Raw genomic sequence first — 16,093 nt, 5'->3', positions numbered from 1 at the left:
TCATGTGTCAATCTAGTTATCTTTTGTTTCCTTTGTTAGTTTCTTGTCTTTTCAATTCCGTTATTATATCAACAAGTTTGAGAGTCGGAGTCGTAGGTGTGTCTTCTTGGGATAACCCTACGGAAAGAAGGGTTGAAGATTGTATGACTTAGAGAACGATGAATATTTAGTCTCAAGATATGTGGACTTCCACGAGACTAAGTTCCCCTTTGCTGTAGGATAAGGTAACTTGGCCGACAATATAGAAGTGATCCTGGATGAAACAGAGGGAGAGAGAAACCAACACAACTTCAAAAAAGACTAGACTGATAATGTAGGTACAACGAAACTCGGATGGACGAAGTACGAACACCATATACCAAACCTATGGATCCGCCAGAATTAGACTAAACAGATGTCGGTCCAGATAGAGAAAACGTGGAGGAAGCATAGACAGAAGGTACCTGGGATAACAAAGTACCACCAAAAGAACAATTGGGTCAGGGTAAACATTAGAAGCATGAATCGATTCGGTTGCGCGACTACGTCACTGAAACATTACGAAAAGAAAGTCCATCAAAACGTCTGCTCAATCCTCAGCAACCCTCAGGTGCGCCTTACCCTTTAGCTCATTATATATCTTCTGATAATTTTTTCTTGCAACAACAAACCTTACTTGCAACAATCACAACAGGAACCAAGCTAAAAACCTTCTCGAAGGTAATAAAAAAGGAACATTGGAGAAAAGCCATGCTGCAAGAGATCCAATCATTAAAGGACAATGGAACATGGACATTAGAAATATTTTCGCCGGATAAGAAAGCGCTCGGATGTTGATGGGTATACAAGATAAAGTAAAACTCAGACAGCACAATCGAGCAATATAAAGCTCGGTTGGTCATTTTCGGGAATAAATAAGAGGAAGGAATTGACTACAATGAAACGTTTGCTTCAGTTGCTAAGGTAGTAACCGTTCGGACTTTCCTGGCAGTTGCGGCTGCGCGAATTGGGAGTTGCATCAGATGGATGTTCATAATGCCTTCTTGCACGGAGACTTTACGGAGGAAGTTTATATGTAATGGGATTTCGTGTTCCTGGTCCGGGCCAAGTATGTCGACTCTGAAAATCTTTGTATGGTTTTAAACAAGCCCCACAGTACTGGTTTACGAAATTGTCGAGTGCTTTTATGAAATATGGGTTCAAACAGTCGTACTCGAATTATTCTCTTTTCACGATGCACCGAGGAGGTATGCAACTTAACGTCTTAGTCTATGTGGATGACTTGATTATCTTTAGAAACAACCACAGTGCCATTGAACGATTCAAAGACTATCTCTGCGCATGTTTTCACATGAAGGATTTAGGCCCTATAAAGTATTTTCTAGGAGTTGAAGTTGCACGTGGACCAATTGGGTTATTTCTCTGTCAACGGAAATATGCCTTGGATGTAATCTTTGAGTCCGGATTACTGGGAGCTAAACCAATCAATACTCCCATGGAACAGAATCACTGTTTGGCATTGGCCGAATAAGCTAGTTTGGGAGATCTGGAACCATACCGACGTCTGGTCGGTAGATTGATATACCTCAGTTTTATGCAACCGGATTTGTCGTATTACGTGCATGTTCGGTCCCAAATCATGCATCAACCAAAGGAATCACACCGGAAAGCGGCTCTCCGTGTGGTGCGCTACTTGAAAAAGAACCCAGGACAAGGCATTATGATGAGAAAACATTGTGATCTCCAGTTGTATGTATGGTGTGATTCAGACTGGGCCGGATGTCCGTTAACTCGAAAATCACTTACCAGTTGATTTATCTCCCTCGGGAATTCACCCGTATCATAGAAAACCATGAAGCAGCATATTGTCCCTCGCTCTTCAGCAGAAGCGGAATACCGATCAATGGCAATGACACTCTGTGAATTGAAATGGTTAAAGGGAATTTTGCATAGTTTGGCCGTTGAACATAAATTTTCGGTGAAAATGTACTGTGATAGTCAAGCAGCATTGTATATTCCATGAAACCCGGTGTTTCATGAACGGACTAAACACATTGCAGTCGACTGTCACTATGTCCGGGATGCACTCCAATCTGGTATAATACTTCCCGGTCACGTGTCAACTAGTGAGCAATTGGCCGATGTGTTTACAAAGGCTTTGGGCAAATCGCAGCATCAATATTTGATTAGTATGTTAGGCATTTGAGACCCCTCATGCTCCAACTTTAGGGGGGGGGGGGTATGGAACCCTATTCTAGTCTACTTGACTTGTAATCATGGTAATATATGATGTGTAGTCCTATTAAAATAGGGTTACCTTATTAGACTAGGAGAAGGAAGACGTTAATTACTTTTATATAAGGACGTCATTATGATGAATACAAAGCAGAAAGAATTCTTCCAGTATTCTTGTCTCTCTAAATTCTCATCCCTGTCTGAATTTTTCAGAACATCGCTGCTGAAATTTTATTTAGAAGGAGGAGTTGATTTCCCGTGGCTGTACAAAACGATGACGAAGAGGTAGTGGTAGAGGAATGGGGGGAAATAAATAAAAGTTGAAAATATTGCATTTCACAATTCACGCGCTCAGTTTTATGTTAATATCAACAATGTTTCCATGTCAGCATAAGGTGTTTAATCGGCACATTTTAATTGAATTTGAAGTGGCTAATAGGAACAAGGTTAGTTGAGTTGCCAAAATGAAAAATTGCACCAACTTTAAGTGACCTTTTAAAAAAAATATTGCTTAACACATATACTAGCTAGTAAGTTATCCCATCAAGAATGGGTCTAATTACCCGTATTAAAATGAATTTTATGATTGTGGCGGATTTTCCTTGTATTAGGCACAACAAAAAATTCATTATAAAGCAACATTGCTATCAGTTTTAATCTACCATTTTCTTTTTGAGCTTGCCGGAACTTATTTCTTGCTTTACAATGGAACAACTCCCTTCCTCCCCTTCAGCACTTTCAGTGATACGACGTGAGTCTGATTTAACCGTTCCAGCAACAGCTACTCCTCGAGAAATAAAGCATTTCTCAGACATAGATGATCCAAGAGTTCTACGTTATCATACATCTATTTTAATATTTTACGAACGCAACCCTTCACCCTCTGTTTGGATGGTTGTTTCCCGTGGTTCATTAATGTACAGTATGGTATGGTACAGTATGGTGTTGTATCGTATTGTACTGTATTAATGAACACAATGTTTGGATAGACTGTATAGTTTGTTGTGGTTTAATAACATTTGTATTGTTTGGTTTGACTGTATGGTACTGTATAATAACTTGTAAGTTTACTAATACCCTTAACTCTTAATTAGAAATTAATTTATATATATTAATAAAACTCAAATAAAGAATAAAATAGGAACTTTAAAAAATAAGTAGGTAGTGGGTGGGGGTGGTGGAGGGGTGGGTGGTGAGGGGTAATGGGTGGTGGTTGGGGTGGTGGGGGTGGGTGGTAGAGGAGTGGGGTAGTTGGGGTGGGGGTGGGAGTGGGGGTAGGGTGGGTGAGTGGCGGGGGTGGGGTGGCGTGGATAGTGGAGGGGTATAATGGAGAAATGAAATACGTAACCACGGAAAAACCACCAAATCCGTAGTTACAAAAATTGAGACTTTTTATGGTTATATAACCATGGAATGAACCACGGGTTTACAACACCATACCACATAATTTTAAGAACAATGGAAACAAACATGGTTTCATAGAAAACCATACATTAATGAACCACGGGAAACCACCATCCAAACAGGGGGTCAATGGAAGGCATAGATCCTGCTAAGGTGGTTAAAGATGCATTGTCCAAAACACTAGTATTTTACTATCCATTAGCTGGTAGGCTCATCGAAGGCCCTAATGGAAAGCTTATGATGAATTGTAAGGGTGAAGGAATATTGTTTACAGAAGCCTATGCAAATGTGGAGCTTGAAATGCTAGGAGAATCCATAAAATCTCCATGTCCATACTTGGAGGATCTGCTCTACAATGTACCAGGTTTTGATGGGATGGTTGATTGCCCTCTTATGTTGATTCAGGTATTTTACATACACCTTAGTCCTTAGCAACAGAATTATAAGTAACTAATATCTTATTTTTTCAACTTAAGTATTATTTTGGGTAAATTATACTTCTACATTGTTTACTCCCCCGGTTAAAAAAGGGTGTCCACTTAGCCTTTAGTTTTTGGTTAAAAAAAAGTGTTCGCTTACCAAATCAAGAAACAATTAATTTTATTTTTCCAGATCTGTTCTTATTAAGTGTTAAGTAACCAAATTTCAATACCTATTTAATCAGGAATAATTTAGTCAAATTATCTATTTTTGCGTAGGAATTAATATTTTCTTAAGAGGTGTGTAAATGACAAAATGGACACTCTTTTTAAACGGGAGGGAATACTTGTTTTTGCAGTATCAACCTACTATTTCTATCAATGCATAGAACTTGCACTAACTTTTCTATTAACGTTTGACAAGGTTTGAATGAAAAAGAAAATACATTTGACTTTTTAAAGTAGAGATGATTAATGGAAAAAAGTAAATCGAGAAGAGAAAAAAAAAATATCCCTCATCTCATACTACTCTCTCGATACACAATCTAATGTTTTGAAAAAATAACAATACAAAAATTTCTCATATCGAATTCGAGAGACCAAACACTTGTATCATTCAATCATTTCCCACCACTTCAGCCATTAACACCTGCCACACAACTTACTGGACATAATTCTTTAATTATTTAAGATGAAAAATGTAAACATGGGTAGAGTAATGGCTAAAGTTAGTAGGGGGAGTTTGCTAAAAGGCCACTCTCAACACTTATTTAGGTAAAAGGCCATAAGTCTAAAAGAATTGGCTAAAAGGCCACTATTTATGACATCATCAAATGAAGTCTCTCAAGTTGTCAACCCTAGACCCACAGTTTTAAAAAATACAAAACAGCCCCCCAACCACCAACATTTAATTACCCCAATTGGAGCAGCCGAAATTTTTTTTGTTCCCCCCAAAAACTCAAAAGTTGAAGGTCCCCATTTTTTGCACTTTTTCGATCCCGTTTCCGACCAAATTTTTGGCTTTTCATCTGAAAATCAGTCCCAAATGACGGATTTCTTCCCTACTTCAGTTATTGTAACTTAAACCTCTTAGAAATCATTGAAAAGAAGCTCGAATTATTTTCACCATTGTTGTCAAAGCTCAATTATCAAGTGCAAATTATGTCCGCGTCTACTGGTAGTGGAGTTCGTTTTGGGTTCTAAATCCTCTTGTGGAGTCAATTCTCCATTAAAAGAGGTGTATCCCTGCTTTTTTTTTTGTCAGGATCTGGTACTGTTGTAAGTCTAGTCATCGACCAATTATAGACCATAGCAATAGTCTATTATATCTTTAGTATAGCGTCGATTGGAGAATATGTTATAGTAGGTGGTGATTACATGGGTGAATGGGTGGAGACCCTAAAATGTTGGAATTGAAATTCTTCGAGCAAGGTGATAGTGCCGATCGCTGTGCGTCGCAATGGTATGTATAACGATTTGGTTGAGAGCGTAAAGGAAAGCGGGGAGTTAGATTGTGAGCTCAGCGACTTGTGCATTAGTTATATGATTAATGGTTTGCCCGCTAGGGGAAAAGCTCACCCTTCTTTCATAACGAATGATAGGCATGTGGTACTGTATATGCTTGATGTTATTGTTGATAGTTGTAGACCTGTTTTGAGAATAAATGTTGTCGAGAGGTCTCAGGCAGCGCCAACATCAACAGCACCACCCCCAGCCCCACAACAGCCAGTCGATGCAAATTCAATGCAAAATGAGAGCATGGATGATCATTCAATGGATATGGATGATCATGATATTGATGTCGAAGAGTGTGATGGGTAGCCTAGTGGATCACAAACCAACCATGTCTTCAATGATGGAATTGATTTTTACATCGGGCAAACATTCGATAGCAAGGAACATTTAAAAATTTTGTCGAAGAATGATGCAATAAAGAGGCCGTTCGGTTTTGTACCGATCAAGAGTAATATCAAATACTATAAGGTGGAATGCACATCTCCTAATTGTGGTTGGATGTTGCGGTGTAGGAAGTATGAGAGCTCGGCTAGGATTCGCATTTACAAGTACGTTGGGGAGCACACTTGTGGTGTTGAACATGTTACGAGCCTTCATAAGCATGCCTCGTCACATGTCATTGCATCAGTCTTGATGAATGACTATATTGAAAACAAAGGGCCATCGACAAAGGAAATCCAGAGGACGGTTTTCAGGGAGTTTCATTGTAAACCGAGCTACTGGAAGTGTTGGAAGGCTGGTATAATTGCTAAGAACTGGGTTAGGGGGACACCGGAGCACGGGTATGGTTGCTTACCAGCTTATTCTTACATGGTTGAGAGTCTAAATTCGGGTTCTAGAATTTGTATCAGGCTTGCAAATGACAACAACTTTTTATATTACTTCGTGTCTTACGTAGCTTGCATTCGAGGATATACCCACATGAGAAAGGTTATTGTTGTTGATGGCACATATTTATACGGCAAGTACGAGGGTGTCTTGTTGTCTGCCGTCGCACAAGATACTGAGAACCATGTCTATCCTATTGCATTTTGCGTTGTGGACAAGGAGTGTGATGATTCTTGGACCTACTTCTTCCGGCAGCTCAAGTTTATAATCGCCGATGAACCAGACTTGTGCATCATCTCTGATAGACACAAGAGTATAACCAACAGTATTTCCAGGACAAATGATCATGCTCACCATGGACTTTGCATGAAGCATCTTTCTGAAAACCTCTGAAAGAATTTCCAATGTGGAGATTCTCTTAATGCATACTTTAATGCAACAAAGGCATATGGTTACGAGGAGTTCGATGAACATTTTCAACAATTTAGAGATAAAAGCCCTGAAGCAGCTCAGTGCCTTGAGTTTGAGATTGGATTTGAAAAGTGGAGTAGGGCACATTTTCCAGCCAACAGGTACGATGTTCTCACCACAAACATTTCCGAGTCGCTTAACTCAATATTGAGGGATGAAAGAGAGTACCCTGTGTCTGCCATATTCACTTCCATTTCTAGGAGGTTTGCTGAAATATTCAGGCAGAGGCGTATAGATATCGGCGATTCAAATAATATATTTGTGCCTTCGGCTGAAATAACATTAAGGGAAAAGATGACTGAGGGAAATTCCTTATTTGTTAGAAATATAAATGGGGATGTCGATGAGTTCACCGTTATCGGCAGTGGCAGAACTGCCAAAGTCAATCTACTGAACAAAACATGTTCTTGTAGAGAGTATGGCTTGGTAAAATTACTACGCGCTCACGCCATGGCCGCCTTGAGATTGAAGTATGGAAATGGATATGGTTCAAGTATCTACAAGTATTCTTCACCGATGTATAAAGTTCAATCTTACATCCTTGCATTTGCTGAAACTATCAATGTAGTCCCTCCAGAGTCTGAATGGGTTATGCCCGAGGAGTATGCAAAGATGTACATTGCTCCACCTCCTTATGAGCCCAAACTTGGAAGGAAGAGAATAAAGCGTATCCCTGGCATCACGGAATCTTTTAAGCCCAAAGGACGTGTAAAAGGGAGGAGAAACAAGTGCTCACTTTGCAAGGGAAGCGGCCACAAGAGAACAACGTGCCGAAATAGAGAGGGATGAACTTGATGTATTTTTCAATGTATTTCATTGTATTTTTCTTGTACTTTGCAGTTTTTGGTTCTTCAAATAAATATTTCAGAGAATTGAATGCCAGTTCAATATTAATCAACTGTATAATGGTATATAATAAACCACTACTGTGTTCTATATATCTACTAGGTATAGTACACAATTAACTTAGAAGCTAGTCTACAATAGACCATGTATATGATCTATAATCGCTTTAAAAGCCCAGCGACTGCCGAAGCGCCAAACGTCACGAATAAAAATTCAAAAAGCCTGCGGTTATGTCTAATCAAACCCATATTTAAACGCCACCTCCATACGTATTTACACGCGTCACTCATCCATTGGCCGACGGTTCACTAAACCGAGGCGATGAGTCTATAAATTGCCTGAGCCTATTTGAAAAGTTCATCTCATCACTCTTCATCAAAAACACTCCCAAAAGTTGATCAAAAATGACAAGAAGGATAAGACATAGAGATGCAAAGCGTCACCCCAGTATCGAGCACCACATCCTGAGGTGCTACTCCTCAGGAATGATTTTCAGAGGCTCTTTAGGGGCCTTGGCGAGGATCGTGAGCGGTTGGAAGCTGCCATCTGCAGAATCATACACATGTTGCTGTGCTTCTAGAGCTTGAGGGTATTGACCCCGATGCTCTGATCCCCCCCCCCCCCCCAATCATCCCCCTAGTTTAGTAGTTTTTTAGTTTATTTTTGTTGGGTGGTGTTTGGGGGGTGCTTTTTTTTTTTTTTTTTTTTTTTTTTTTTTTTGTAAATCCGCCTATATTAATGAAATCAACGTTTGTTATGATTTTTGTGTTCTTTATATTTTCTGCTTTCTGTTGATTTAATGTTGTTTGTTGAGTGGAGTAATAACCAAACAAATAACATATCTATAATAACTACGATTAATGGTCTATTATAGACCTCCATGTTGATGATCGATTATAGACCACATAAATAGAGGATACTGTTTTGGAATGAAAATCCTGGTGAATGGGCACAAGTGTAAAGCTCGTAAAAATAATTAAAAATTAAAAAAAAAATGTCAAACTCCAAACTCAAAAAGAAAAAAAAAATCCCAAACTGCGTAAATCTAAGGGAGCATTGATAGGTCTATCATAGACCAGCAGTTTACAATAGCCAAAAGGTATAGTGTATTGTAGATTACATTGTTAGTTATACTCTACTAGTACTGATATATAAACCAGGACCACTATTTGCCTAAAAAGGCTATAATTAAATAAAATAAAATAAATAAAAAGACTTGATGCTATATACACAATGTAGTAACACTGTAGTACGTCATATGAGAGTCCTCATCCATTATACACATGATCCAAAGAGCTTTAGAACAAGTAATGGTCCTTAATCATCAAATATTTGCCTAAAAGGCTATAATTAAATAAAATAAAATAAATAAAAATACTTGATGCTATTTTAACACTATATTAACACTTTATTATTATAATTAGAGTCCTTATCCATTATACACATGATCCAAAGAGCTTTTAGAACAACTAATGGTAATCATAACACTACTATCCAATAAGTCTGACAATAAGCTAATGTTCTCAAAGCACAATCTTGTTCCAAGGACAACCATTAGTTGTTCTAAAAGCTCTTTGGATCATGTGTATAATGGATGGGGACTCTAATAATAATAATAATCAAGTGTTAATATAGTGTTAAAATAGCATCAAGTATTTTTATTTATTTTATTTAATTTAATTATAGCCTTTTTAGGCAAATATTTGATGATTAAGGACCATTACTTGTTCTAAAGCTCTTTGGATCATGTGTATAATGGATGGGGACTCTCATATGATGTATTAAATTATTACTACATTGTTTAAATAGCATCAAGTCTTTATTTATTTTATTTTATTTAATTATAGCCTTATTAGGCAAATAGTGGTCCTAGTTTATATATCACTACCAGTAGAGTATAAACCAACTATGTAATCTACAATATACTATATTCTTTGGCTATTGTAAACTACTGGTCTATGATAGACCTATCCACGCTCCCTTAGATTTACGCAATTTGGGGGTTTTTTTTTTCTTTTTGAGTTTGATGTTTGGGGTTTGACATATTTTTTTTTAAAAAAAAATTATTTTTACGAGCTTTACACTTGTGCCCATTTACTAGGCTTCTCATTCCAAAATAGTCCCCTTTATTTATGTGGTCTATAATCGATCATCAACATCAATTATAGGCAAATATTTGATGATTAAGGACCATTACTTGTTCTAAAGCTCTTTGGATCATGTGTATAATGGATGGGGACTCTTAAGTCTTTTTATTAATTTATGTTAATATCACTACCAGTAGAGTATTGACCAACCATGCAATCCATAATATACTTTATAGATCAGGTATTTGTTTGGTGATTAATCGACCAACTTGGTCTATAATAGACCAAAGCTTGTGGATATTTCAACTTAGCATTATTTCGACTGACGGGTTTTTTTACAACTGTAATAAAATCAGAATTTTAAACTTACGATGGTAACATTTAGCTTCATCCACGTATAAAACAGACCCAAAATGCCAAAACTCCTCCATTGTCAAAAACTCCTCCATTCTCTCTTCTCTTCATCAAATTCTTTCATCAAAATCACAAAATGCCGCAGTTATCCGAAACATCTCAAACAAATAAACCCAACAAACGTTTCTGCGGTGACAACACTGTCTTGAGGACATCACGCACCCCAAAGAATCTAGGTCACAGATTCTTTACTTGTGCAGTTGGAACTGTGAGTTTCTAGTTCCTAAGGCATTTTTTTTACGTGGTTTCACTATAAAAGCCTCTAATTGATTGGCGTTTTGTTTAGGAAGATGGTGGCTATGACTATTTCAGGTTTATTGAACCCCATCCCGATAGAGTAGCAAAGAAATCTCAAAAGAGCCCAGGAGGATCTAACTTAGCACAATCTAGATTTATACTCAAGTTTGAAATGCAGCAAAGGCTCAACGAAGCTGAAGAACAGAGGGATCACTTGATAGTTCAGCTGAGAGACAACGAAATAGAGAGGGATGAACTAAAACAAAAAGTTGACGGTGGCTGAAGAACAGAGGGATCAATTGTTGTGTGCTTCATTAGCAATGTTATATTTGCTATTTGGAAGTGTGTAATGGGTCTGTATAGGATTGGGTCTTTCATTTTGGGCATATGTATGAAGTATTAAGAATATGAAGCAAATTTTATTTATTTGAGTTTGCGTATAAATCTTATTCATAGTCTATAATAATAATCATTGACTCACAGTCGATAATCATAATCTTTAACTCAAGTCTATAATAAATAAAAGCACATTCAAATCCACAGAGCAACAACACAGTTAGATACAAATGTTGCAATGCTCCAACCTTGTCATAAATTACCACTTACAAAAATTTGCCCGTCCAAATTCACAAGGCAACAACACAATTGTCATAAATTGTTTGTTAAAACTTAAAACAGTTAAAAGTAAGCAATAAAATTGTTTGTTAACATCCACCACACACAAATTAATTGTTTGTTAGAACCCAAATATCAAATTACTCCTTTGTGGAGCCATTAATTTCTTCGACAACAGTTGACACAACTTTTTCAGCGTCAAACACAATATCAGCTTCACTCGTCATACTAGGGATTTTCATTCTCAGCTTCAGCAACAGGGAGTTCTTTTTCCTTCTCAACTTCGGCAGCATGGACTTCTTTTTCCTCTTCAACTTCAGCAGCAAGGACTTCTTTTTCCATCTCAACTTCACCAGCAGACACACCAATAGACACAGTAGCAGGCAGATCTTGAGCAGTTGGCACATGGAGATCTTAAGCAATTGGCACATGGACATCTTGAGCTTCTTGCTGATCAACATCAACCTCAGAGTCTTTATTCTTCTTCTTCTTCTTCACTTCTTCTTCTTCTTGAGAGTCTCCTTCTTCTTCTTCTTCTTCTTCTGCTTCTTCTTCTTCGCTCTCTCGCTCTTTCTAATTCTTTCCCCCTCAACATAAGCGACAAGAACCTTCAAAGGCTCCTCAATCTTCTCCACACGTTGCTTCAGTTGCTCATGCTCCACCTGCACTGATGGGCCCTCACTTGGTGCAGCACGACCCATAGATGTCCCAATACCAATATTATCTTTTGCGGCTGAATTACCACCAACATCTTTCGAATGATTATCCTCGGCCTCTTGAGTATAGTCCTCATCAAAATGCTCCACGGACTCCTTCCGCGGCCTACTAGAAGCCTCCGAGGAATGTTTTGGTGTAATCAAAACAGTCACACCTTCAAGTTCATGCTTCAACTCATCAATGATTGGATCAGTAGTATCATCATCATATGGCACTAGATTTGTCATGTAGTCCTGCTCCGACTCACGCACTGTAGGGATGAGGTAAGGGTGCACCATCTACAAATAAACAAAACATTAACATTAAGCTTATCTTTTTGTGAAAAAATTAATAATAGACTCCAAATTTATACCTCAGCAACTCCAACTCTATTCTTAATTGGATCTCTTTTGGCGAATCACTCCATTTTCTTGGTGTGCCACCTAAGAATCCTAGGAATAGGGAAAGGAACCTCTCGATTTCAAAAGATTCCTTCCAAGTGCAGAAAAGCTTCATATGCCTAGACTTGTAATCACAGAAATAAAAGCTGAGTGAAAAATAAACAAGACACAGTTTATACTCTACTGCACCAGTGGTTTATAATATTTACCATGAATGCCTAGGGGAAGCCATAGAGCGCATATTATGCAACCCTTTTCTCCGCGTGCACTTGGTGGTGCTTGGGAATGTCTATCTTGTTCTTCAAGTAGTCCAGAGTGAGTCAAATGATTCCTTTCCCCAAGGATAGCTCTTGAAGAACTCCAAATCGTCTGCCATTTTTATCAGGTCATGCTCCACACCTTTTGACACATCTTTGGCAAGCAATATTGTGTGCACAAACCACACAAGACAACATTTAAGCTTTTCCTCTTTGGTCGGCCTAGGCCCTCTTACCATCGCCAATAGCTTTTCTGCAGAAATCTTTTTATTGCGACAAACTTTTGCACAGAATCCTGCCCCTTTCTTAAGTACCCTTTCCTCTCTAGTTCGGCTAGGATATGATCCACAGTTTAGACCAGTGATCAAAGCAAACTCATTCAAGCCAAAACACACAGGCTTGTCATTCACCAAGAACCACATCTCACGCTTCTTCTTCTCAACCACATGCCGAAGAACCATATAGTGCACCAACATTCCATTGAATCTATTGTAGTGTTCTGATATTTTTCTAAAGTGACCAAAACAGGAATGCCTGAACATTTTCCTAAGTTTATGATCTTTTAGGGTTTTTTTTAAAATCATCAAGCAATGTCAGCCTAATCCTAACCAAAACTTTTGCTGGAAACGAGTTGTAATCATCCAGCCAATTGATCAGACCATACTTGTCGACCTCAATTGTCTTTGCACAATATGGCAAGGACAAGGGATCATCATTTTCATCACCACCAGACCCCTCAGAAACATGGGGATCATCTCTTTCACCCTCCTCGACACTATACTCATCATTATCTCCTCTGGGTACGCGTCATTTTCAGGTTGTACATTTTTTTTTTACCTTCTCAGCTAACTTCTTTACCTTTTCTTTTTCTATCGTTAGATGTGGCCCTAGAACGGGTTAGAATTATGTGCCCTCCTCTTCCTCTACATCTAGCCATTTTATAATCTATATACAAACAATACAGTGACGTTGATCAGCCCCGACAAAAAAACAAGAATAATAGACCAAAAATCTATTAATAGACCATGATATGTTTGCAAAAACAGAAAAACAAAGATCAAAACAAGCAAAATAAGTAGAAATAACACATATTTCTAGCAAAAAACAGGCGAAACTTCCAAAATTTTGAAAAAGAAATCTCAACTTTATGAACACTAGGGTTCTATCGAGTTTGTCAAATAATAACAACTTTCATGGCAAAATGGAGCTCTAAATGCTCTGGAGGAGTTGCTAAATTAAAGAAAATACCTGGAATGGAGGGCAAGAACGTTACCAAGACTGGGGAAGAGGGAGAATTCCAATGTGCACTTCAATTTTGTTATAGCGGGAGTTGGGAAGAACTGAGGAGAGAGAAGGGGGCTTTTGTATATTTTAATATAAGTGAAAGGGGACTTAAGTGTATAAGTTGTGAACTACAAAGTTTTTAAAATTATAAAGTGACCTCGGGACCACTACCCTTTACCCTAAAATGAAAAAATAAAGGGAAAAGAAAAGGAGTGGCCCTGTTGCAAATTAAACTAAGGAAGTGGTTTCTTTGCCAAATACTCTCAAGTTAGTACTCCCTCCAGTTCAAAAAGAGTATCCACTGAGCCTTTTTTTTTCTTTTCAAAAAGAGTGTCTACTTTTCAAATCAAGAAAGAATTAATTTTATTTTTTCATATTTACCCTTATTAAGTGTTAAGTGATTAAATCGCAATACCTGTAATCAGGGGTACATAGTTTAGTCAAATCACCAATTTTTTTCTAAGACTTAAATTTTTCTTAAGAGGTATGCAAATGGCTCAGTGGACATTCTTTTTGAACCAGAGGGAGTATAATTTATAAGTTTTTCATTTTTATGGGTGGTTCATCTTAGGGTATTCTATCCTTAAGCTTCGTCTATTCCTTCAGAGTTGGAAAAAGATGCCCCTTTTACAACTAACAGAAGACAAAAACCTCAATTTCCTTAGCATAGCAAAGTTCTCTTAATTATTCCTTGTTTATCAGTTTTATCCTCTTTTAATAATTAAGAATATGTGTTATTCGAACAGGTTACCCGTTTTACGATTTAACGTAGCAGCAAGAGTTAAATCATACCATGGTTGATGCTTTTGGCTTAGCTTTATTTTTAAATGCAGTAAGTGATTTAGTGAAATCCAAAGCTTCTACTCCTTCCATTCTACCAGTTTGGCAAAGGGATTTCCTAAGCGCGAGGACGCCACCATGCATAACGTGCAAGCATCACGAGTATGATGAAGAAATTGAATCAAATGATGCATGGTTCAGAATGGAAAAGGAGTTGATCCAACGCTCATTCTTCTTTGGTGCAGAGAAGATATAGAACCTATTCGCGATCAAGTTTCACCAACCCATCATTCAAGTGGAAGATTTGAGTTATTAACCTCATTTTTGTGGAAAAATCGAACAATTGCAGTCGATCTAAATTCTGAAGAAATTGTGTGTGTGGGATCAATTGTAACAGCGCGTTGGAGACTTATAAATTTGAAAATACCACTTGGATATTACGGTAATGCATTTGCTATTCCAGGAGCAGTATCGAAAGCCGGACATATTAGCACATATCCATTGACGTATGCTCTTGAATTAATCAAGAAAGCCAAGAATAAAGTTAATGAGGAGTATTTTAGATCTCCGGCGGATCTTAATGTGATTAAGGGGAGGCCTAATTTTCTACAAGCTTGGAAGTTTGTTATGTCAAACATTTTTAATGTGGGTTTTGATAAAGTTTGATTTTGGTGGGGAGTACCCAAGTATGGTGGGGTTGCTAACGCTCATTCTTTTATGGGCAAAGATGCAAATACACCCCTCAACTTTCGGATTTGAATATATATACTCCCGTTAAAAAAGCCACAGATATATACCCTCATTGTTACAATATGGTGCAAATATACCCCTGCGCTTACACAAATAGTGCAAATATACCCTTTTCGCTAACGGGATTTTTTTTTAAAAAAAAATCATTTAACTTATTTCTTAATTTAAAAAAAATGCCATGTGGAATTAAAAAAAAGTCTACTCATTTTTTTTTTTGAGTAGATATATTTTTCTAACGCCACATGGTAAATTTTTTTCTGGTGAGTCGGGTCTAGCTCGTTTATAAAAATATCTCCGTGGCTTTAAAAAGAAAAGGCAGTCTACCCATTTTTTTAAATGACCCACCAGAAAAAAAAAATTATCATGTGGCTTCAGAAAAATATGTCTACTAAAAAAAATGGGTAGACTTTTTTTTTTAAAAGCCATGTGGTATTTTTTTAATTAAAAAATAAACTAAATGATTTTTAAAAAAAAATCTATCAGCAAAAAGGGTATATTTGCACTATTTGTAACGACCGGGGTATATTTACACCACTTTTATAACGAGAAATATATCTGCTCTAAATCGCAAAGTTGAGGGATATATTTCCACCTTTTCCCTTCTTTCATTAGCTACTATGTGCCTTGTAAAAGTAACAAAGGGCAGAAGGGCATCCTGACAACAATAAGCTTACCTCCAACAGCAATGAAAAGATTCCAAGATGCTATGTAAAAGTTGACCTCAAATGTCGTCAAAGGTCTCGGGAAAGTGCCAAAGATTTAGGTGGTGCTTGGATTGCCAAATTTGTTTCTCTGTTTTTTGAAATTGTCATCTCCTCTTGAGCCGAGGATCTATCAAAAACAGTCTCCATACCGTCACAAGATAGGGGTAAGGT

At 37.6% G+C, this 16,093-nt stretch overlaps 1 pseudogene; it reads left to right on the top strand.

Annotated features, from left to right (window-relative positions):
• Nucleotides 1–3,747: 3,747 nt before the first annotated feature.
• On the top strand, nucleotides 3,748–15,981 carry LOC132032043 (alcohol acyl transferase 1 allele RGa-like; annotated as a pseudogene).
• The last annotated feature ends 112 nt before the right edge of the window (nucleotides 15,982–16,093 follow it).

This window comes from Lycium ferocissimum, chromosome 9 (assembly GCF_029784015.1).
Source record: "Lycium ferocissimum isolate CSIRO_LF1 chromosome 9, AGI_CSIRO_Lferr_CH_V1, whole genome shotgun sequence".
Taxonomy (NCBI): domain Eukaryota; kingdom Viridiplantae; phylum Streptophyta; class Magnoliopsida; order Solanales; family Solanaceae; genus Lycium; species Lycium ferocissimum.
This window is presented reverse-complemented; position numbering and strand designations above follow the sequence as displayed.